This window comes from Mercenaria mercenaria, chromosome 6, assembly GCF_021730395.1.
Source record: "Mercenaria mercenaria strain notata chromosome 6, MADL_Memer_1, whole genome shotgun sequence".
NCBI lineage: Eukaryota > Metazoa > Mollusca > Bivalvia > Venerida > Veneridae > Mercenaria > Mercenaria mercenaria.
In genome coordinates, this window is record NC_069366.1 from 11,407,610 (window position 1) to 11,415,826 (window position 8,217).

General features: G+C 33.7%; 1 protein-coding gene across 1 annotated transcript in view; it reads right to left on the reverse strand.

Annotated features, from left to right (window-relative positions):
- LOC123549661 (flavin-containing monooxygenase 5-like) overlaps positions 1–3,132 on the reverse strand; it is a 66,013-nt gene extending 62,881 nt beyond the window's left edge. The window contains exon 1 of the mRNA XM_045337924.2: positions 2,975–3,132. The gene's annotated coding sequence lies outside the window, so the exon portion shown is untranslated. The remainder of the gene's footprint in view (positions 1–2,974) is intronic.
- Between the last annotated feature and the right edge of the window lie 5,085 nt (positions 3,133–8,217).

Sequence of the window (8,217 nt, forward strand, 5' to 3'; positions counted from 1 at the left end):
CCGGTAACGGACATTTCCTTTAAATTTTTGGGCAAAGTTTTGGACAGTAAAACTTTATAAAATAAATTTACATGAAATACTTATGTTTTGCTATAAAATTGTACATTTAGTAAATTTGACCCCAAAATTGCCGGTTTTTGCAAAAAATTAAAGTTCCTGTTTCCATGGTAACCAGAGCTGATTCATATATTTTCACCCTTAATTCTTCATATGGCTTGAATACTAAAAAGGATGCAGATATGAAGTAATTCTGACACTATGAGTTTCCGTCCATTTCTTTTTTTTTTTTTTTTTTTTTTTTGGTTCTTACAGAGAATTGATCTTAAATGTTTTAGCAGGCATTTTTTCGTAATTGTTGGATATAAATAAAAAATAGTGGAAAACCACAGGTCGCCCAACACGACATAAACGAAAATGTTACAGGCTCGGTTTGATTGGGCCTGTTCATGGACGGTAGCGGATATGCAAGCTACCGTCCACGCCCTCTAGTCACAGGCTGAGCAGAACTCAGCATTTACACATGTTATAAGTACTAGGATATAATTTAGAGACATCCGCAGATGTGATCATACGGCGGTACACATGAAACCTTCAATCATGCACTGAGTGCAATTCCATAAAAAGCGGCGTATGGTCCCCGATGAAATAATGGCTTTGTCCTAAACGAGAAAACAATGGGCAGAAATAAACAACTGAAATTTAGAGAGGGGATCTGTGGTTATAGAGCCTGCATATCACATACACTGCCAAAAGACAAAACAAAAAAGCAGGCACCATATCCAAAAGGCGGGAGTATTGGAAACACCCGAACTGAAATGTTCAAGCTGAAAAATTTAACAGTACACTAACACAACATTTATAAATGTCGCGCTGAACGATCTGAAGAGATTCTGGTTTAAGCCATTTCTTGTCGAAGGACTTTCACTAAATTATCATATTCGTGCCGAAAATGGAATAGTTTATGTCAGAGACTGTGGGCATTTGATTTCACTACAAGAGTCATTTTAGGCTATAGTTTGTCCAGGTCGAAACGTCAATATAAAAGTTATTTGAAAGTCAGTCCGAGTCCCTGCAAGTGCAAGACAGTTTAAGTACAAATCTTGATTAAAAGGAAGTTTACGACTTAAACAATTGTCAATGCAAATATTTTAACTTGTACTAGCAACAATGATATAAAACATATAATATATCTAGCGTATATATCTAACAATAAGAAATAATGAGTGAAGACTTATATCGGTGAAATCAAATTGATATGTTCACTGTTCTAATGCAGTGAAATATAATTTCTTTTTTCACTGATGCGTGAGAAAAAAATCTTTGTAAAATATACTTGATAACTATAATATTATATAGTATCTGATAGATGTATATAAATACAAACACGAACATGGAGATACACGCTCCAAAGATCTAAAAGGATTTTGTAAATTTTAAATCATAATTTATATTTTAGCTCATGTGATTACTTGAGAAAAAAATAGATGAGTTATTGTCATCACTTGATCTGCGTCAGCTTATGTCAGCTTTTCTTCTAAACTATAGCAAAGCTATTGATTAAAACATGGAACACTTGTTCACCATTAATAGCTGACTCTGTATAGCAAGAAACTTAACTCCACCCTGCTTTTTGCAAGAATTATGGTCCTTTTTGGATTTAAAAAATCAGGTTTTTTGGTTAAGTTTTATGTTTAGGTCAGCTTTTCTCCTGAACTATCAAAGATATTACTTTAAAACTTGCAACACTTGTTCACCATCAAAAGCTGGCTCTGTACAGCAAGAAACATAACTCCGCCCTGTTTTTTGCTAGAATTATGACCCATATCCGCACATTTAAATGCACCAGAGGCCACCATTTCATACCTGTATTTCAATTTTTTCCAGTGGAGAGCCCCCTACACCCCCTAACATGGGAGGGTTCCTCCTACAGTACCTCAAAATTTAGACGAAACAATGCACCACAAACTGATAAATAGCATGTTGTTGTATTCTTTAATGATGGTTTTCTGATTTAATTGCCTTTCAGTTACAAAAATGATTGTATCCAACCCTATTAGACTAGGATAAATCCCCAATTATCATTGTTATCAATATAATTGATCTTAAAAATGAAAGTAACTGCGAAAAGGACGATTTTTACTGCGATACAACACAGTCTGAGAGTGCTCCAGAACGCACCAGAGACGTCCTTGGGGGGGAGGGGGGGGGGGGGATTCCGGGCGGCATGCCCACCGACGCCCCTAGATTGCCCCGGTTAAAATTTGTGTCTGGCTATGGTACTGTAGACTATTGCCTAGTTTATAATAAAACACAAGGAAATTCCAGTGTAGCTTATTTCAAAGTGTTCAAAGCATTCTTTATCTTTGGGGGCTTTTGATGTAGACTATAACCTTCAAAATCCTCAACTATTAACCCTTACCCTGCTAAATTTCTGTAATGAACTCGTCCATCTTTCAGTTTGGACAGTACCGGTATCTGTTAAAATGGGTGCTTAATAAAGATACTGACTTGATGGGGAACAGTGCAGATCATGATCAGACTGCACGGATGTGCAGGCTGATCATGATCTACACTGGTCGCAAAGGCAGAATCTGTCGTGTTTAACATGATGAGGGTTAAAATACTGTCAAAACAAGCGTAACTTTTGTCCATTTTGCTTTCGAGATTTTCAGATATTCATTTTGCAATTATCAAGTAGGTATGTTTTTAATATAATTTAAAGAATATAATTTCCATAATCATATAGTTTGATTTACTATGCTATCACTTTGCAATGATTAAACACTGAAAAGTCGACTCTAAATTTTTTACTAAACCGTTACATTACTGTACGTAGTGTGTAAAATTTAAAAAAAAATAATTATAATTTACCCCCAGGCCTTTATCTTACATATTATATAATATATAAACATTCTTCCTTTAGGTATAAAATCCAGTTCTTGTGCAGAAATAAAATGTAAAAAATCACGCTTACCTTGTTTCGTTGTTTGAAATCAAATAATATATTTAATTTATAGAAAAAATCCTTCTAACTATAAAGTCTGGGTTAACATCAAATATGTAGCAGCCCGTTGTAACGTAATGTGCGCTTAAAGTATGCAATTCACTGGTCGAGTTGCCTTCAATGCATGGATCCGTAAACCGATCAATAAACTCCGCCCTTTAGTTACTGTTGCTGCTTCCCACAAGCTTCTTCCAAAATGGCGGATTCATGCATATTTGCAGTGGACTCGCTAGAAAGTATTACAGTTGATTTTTCTGTGAAATACTTGTCAAATTGTAAAAAAAAAAAAATGCACCAAGAAAGCTGTCGAAGGTACCTAATTATTTTACTCAAGGATATGTACATGACATTAAAATTAGGAAGTGTCTAGGGGTACGGATCCGTACCTCTAGAATCTGATTCTAGAGGTACGGATCCGTACCTCTAGACAATCCTGTTAGGGGTTTTCTAGGGGTACGGACCTCCTTTTTCTAGAGATTTAGGGTTATATATATCTTAAATTTTGTTGAAAATGAAATAAAAAAGTAAGACTTAACCAGTGTTCACTTAAAACTTGGATCTAAATGGTTTACAGATACCAGCGTTCACCCGATTGTTTACCTTCTATTTCAAAACCAAAATAACCGAGGAACTCCAAATGAATAAAATGTTCCGTGCCGATCAGTTTGTTGTAAAATAAACTGTTGATAACATATAAGTGAGTGCATGTAACCCTTAAATGATTTCTATTTGAAATTCAGCAGAAAAAAAATAAATTAAGCATATTTTTTTTTTTCTCTTTGTGTTAGTTTATATACGATTGAAAGAAGTTCATTCTTAGGACCACCCTCAGAATTTATATAATTTATTACTTAGATTTTGATCTGTATTTTTTGTATATATTATAAAATTTTACGAATTGTATTGGTATGACGAGAAACTGTAGTTTTTATACGATAGAAAGAAGTTCATGCTTAGGACCACCCTCAGAATTTATATAAGTTATTACTTAGATTTTGACCTGTATATTTTTGTATTTATTATAATTATGAATTGTATTTGTATGACGAGAAACTGTATAAGTTTAAGTCAAATAAAACATTCTTCTTTTTCTTCATAATAATATGCACCTATTTATTTTGTTTTTTAACAAGATATAATGATAATCGGCACGGAACTGATTGTTTAATAATCAATTAACCGACATTAAGTAAAGAAAACTGTTTGTGAAAACGTCCCTTGTATCTCCTAACGGCTACCAAATGAATGGAAAACATAAATACCCTAAGGGTTAATTATCATTAAAAATAGTTTTTTCCCCAACATATTTAACATTATTTTGTTTAATCTTTGTATTTTTTTTCTGTCAGTTCGAATCCTTATGATTTATTTAGTGTTCCTCGGTTATTTACGTTTCGAAAGAAAATATAACAAATCGGGTGAACGGTGTTGTCTGTAAACCATTTAGGTTTAAGTTTAAGGTGAATTATGATGAAGTCTTATTTGTTATTTCATTTTCAACAAAATTTGAAATGTAAATGACCCTTAATCTCTATAAAATCGGAGGTCCGTACCCCTAGAAAACCCCTTACAGGCTTGTCTAGAGGTACGGATCCGTACCTCTAGAATCAGATTCTAGAGGTACGGATCCGTACCCCTAGACACTTCCATAAAATTAAGGCAGTGGCTAGGGTTACGGTACCGTAATCCTAGCCTCCGATTCTAGCATTACGGAAGTTCCGTATTTTTAGACAACCCTATGAGAATAGGCTAGGAACGAAACCGACAGCAGTAACATTTGAATACCGGCGATATTTTTCTTATTTCTTAAATATAGAACTGTGAGCACTCATTTTCTGAGTTAGATCGTTTCTTATCCTATGCGCATAGTTTCGATTTAAAATTGTTAAAATTTTGTTTTCGAAATTTTTGGCACGGAGAGCTAATCATTAAAAACAACTCGCCAGGGTTCACACATACATGAGTGATAGGAAACATGTTTTCCTCGAGAAAAATGAATACCGAGCGAGGCATCAGCCGAGGTTGATATTCGTACTCCGAGAGGTGAACATTTTTATATCACCCTCCCAGGAATGCAACCTTCGTTTTTAGCTCGACTTTTCGAAGAAAATGTAGAGCTATTGCACTCGCCCCGGCGTCGGCGTCGGCGTCGCCGTTGGTTAAAGTTTTTGGTAAGTCAAATATCTCTGTTACTATCAAAGCTATTGACTTGAAACTTAAAATAGTTATTTACTATCAAGGTCTACACCAGGAGAAACAATCCCCATAACTCTGGTTTGAATTTTGACAGAATTATGCCCCTTTTTAACTTAGAATTTTTTGTTAAAATTTTTGATAAAGTCAAATATCTCTGTTACTATCAAAGCTTTTGGCTTCAAACTTAAAATACTTATTTACCATCAAAGTCTTCACCAGGAGAAACAATCCCCATAACTCTGATTGAATTTTGACAGAATTATGCCCCTTTTTAACTTAGAATTTTTTGTTAAAATTTTTGATAAAGTCAAATATCTCTGTTACTATTAAAGCTTTTGACTTGAAACTCAAAATAGTTATTTACTATCAAAGTCTACACCAGGAGACACAATTCTCATAACTCTGATTGAATTTTGACAGAGTTATGCCCATTTTTATCTTAGAATTGTTGGTTAAAATTTTTGATAAAGTCAGATATCTCTGTTACTATCAAAGCTTTTGATTTGAAACTTAAAATACTTATTTACCATCAAAGTCTACACTAGGAGAAACAATCCCCATAACTCTGGTTTGAAATTTGACGGAATTATGCCCCTTTTTAACTTAGAATTTTTTGTTAAAATATCTCTGTTACTATTAAAGCTTTTGACTTGAAACTCAAAGTAGTTATTTACTATCAAAGTCTACACCAGGAGACACAATTCCCATAACTCTGATTTGAATTTTGACAGACATGTCCCTTTTTAACTTGGAATTTTTTTACTGGCAAAGCTCTAATTCAGAGTCAAGCACTGAGAAAAGTCGAGCGCGCTGTCTCACGGACAGCTCTTGTATTAGAAATAGTTTAAGTCAGATAGCCTTTTTCATAAATTTTTAAAATAATAAAATAAACAGTGCATATATCATATAATAGAATATACAAATATCACGGATTCTCTACACACATAATTAAATATTTCTTACCGAGATTTATATCCACAGATAATCGAAGAAAACAATTATTGAGGATATTAAAAAACTTAGAATGATAAATCTAGTTTTCCGAAATAGAAGTTATATAATCTTACAATTCGATTTTTTCATACCAAAGTTAAGAGATGAAGTGACCAGACGGGAATTGTTAGTTTGGAGGCTGGTGGGGACACGAACGTAGATGGGAACCAACCAATGATCTAAATGTACTACTTTTTCAACTGAAAATATCACTTGACACACATATGCAGAATGTGTACATGTACAGAGAAAGATCTAACAAGTACCGTAGCTATAAAGTTGAGAGCACCGCAATGCTTGTATAATGAAACAATAGATTCGTCAATAAATATAAATGCTACTGCACGTTTGCCTTTGTTGGAGTGAAATAAAGCCAGTGCATGGTGTTGGTATGAAAAGTCATTCGTATAATATCTTCTATATATTACAACAATATATCCGGGCGCCACATTCCGTCTCTTCGGGAAATGGCTCCACTATATTTCCTGTGTACCTCATTCCCCCTCTTCAGGAAATACTTCCCCAAATGTCCTGGGACCTTATTCTCCTTCTTTGGGAAATGCTTCCTCGATATGTCCTAGGCACCTCAACCCTCTCTTCGGGAAATGATCCCCCAGTATGTCCTGAGACCTAATTCTCCCAATTTGGAAAATGTTTCCTCTATATATCATGGGCTCCACATTTCACCATTTTGGGAAAGGGTTCCTCAGGCACCACACTATTCTCTCTATTTGGGAAATGCACGTATTCATGCTTTACATAAACAAAACGCAGTCTCTAACAATTTTGAAAAATTCTAAAGTCTGGAACAAAAGAGTAAAAATACTGCATTATAATAAAAACATAAGTATACAACTGAAACAAATGGTACTCTTTATATAGTTCTGAAATCTGAATTAAATTTAGTAGAAATGCAATAAATTTGAAAATATTATATCTAAACGAATTACCGGTACATAAAATATCACAATTTTATCAGTTAACCTTTCCTATGTGCCCTCGAATGCAACTTCTTGGACTTATACTGATTTAAGAAATATAGCAATTATTTTCTCATATCTAAAACTTTTCTCCTTTTTTTTTGTTGTCGTACGGTCTGGAGGTCAGTGCCTTTGAACGGCAATGGAGTATGGACATTCAAAGGAGTATACAAGAAGTTTCAATTACTCAAAAATTAAACCAAATTAAAAGAATAGTTGCTTTTCATTATTTTCTAAGTGTACTTTAAGCTAATTTAAAATATCCATGCAGTATCAAGATATATCTAACAAAACCCGAAATATACCCACGTATAATTACACAAACCTTTCACAAGTAATAGTGGAAACCAATGCTATATTTAAGGATAAATTATGTGTAATGACATCTACTGCTGTTTTAGAAGTCCCTGTTCGTCATTATGTCGGAGATGTTAATATGACAATTTATCAATAATTCAATTCATTTAAAGGAACGTTTAGATATGTTTAACCAATATATTACATGCTAGTTACAGCACTATAAATATGTGTTTAAAACTTAATAAAATAATATATTTTATAATTCTATGTTAAGTTAATACAAGATGTTCCATACGTTTTCATGATGTAATCTTTTTATGCGCAACATTTTAAATGGGGTGTATGCAATAGAGCATGGCATTGGTTTGCTTCACATATATTTCAGCTTTAGGCGCTTTCGACGTAAGGGTAATGGTTCGAATCCCACCAGATACACAGACATATTTGTCTAGTTCTTTTCGGCTCATATCGAACGACCGGTCTAAATTGTGAGTCTAATAGACAAAACTTGGTAACGACCAGAACATATGCCGGAATGTGTTGTAACGAATTGTTGACAGTGGTGTCCAAATAATGAAAACGTACCGAATATGAGAATTTAAGCTGGACTAAAAACTATGTATTCTTACTTTTTCTTTCGTTTTATTTTTTATTATTTATTGTTTTTGATTTTGATATCAGTCTTCCTAAATTTCATACAGAAAATTAACAGCATATTTAAAACAGAAATTGTCTTTCAATTGA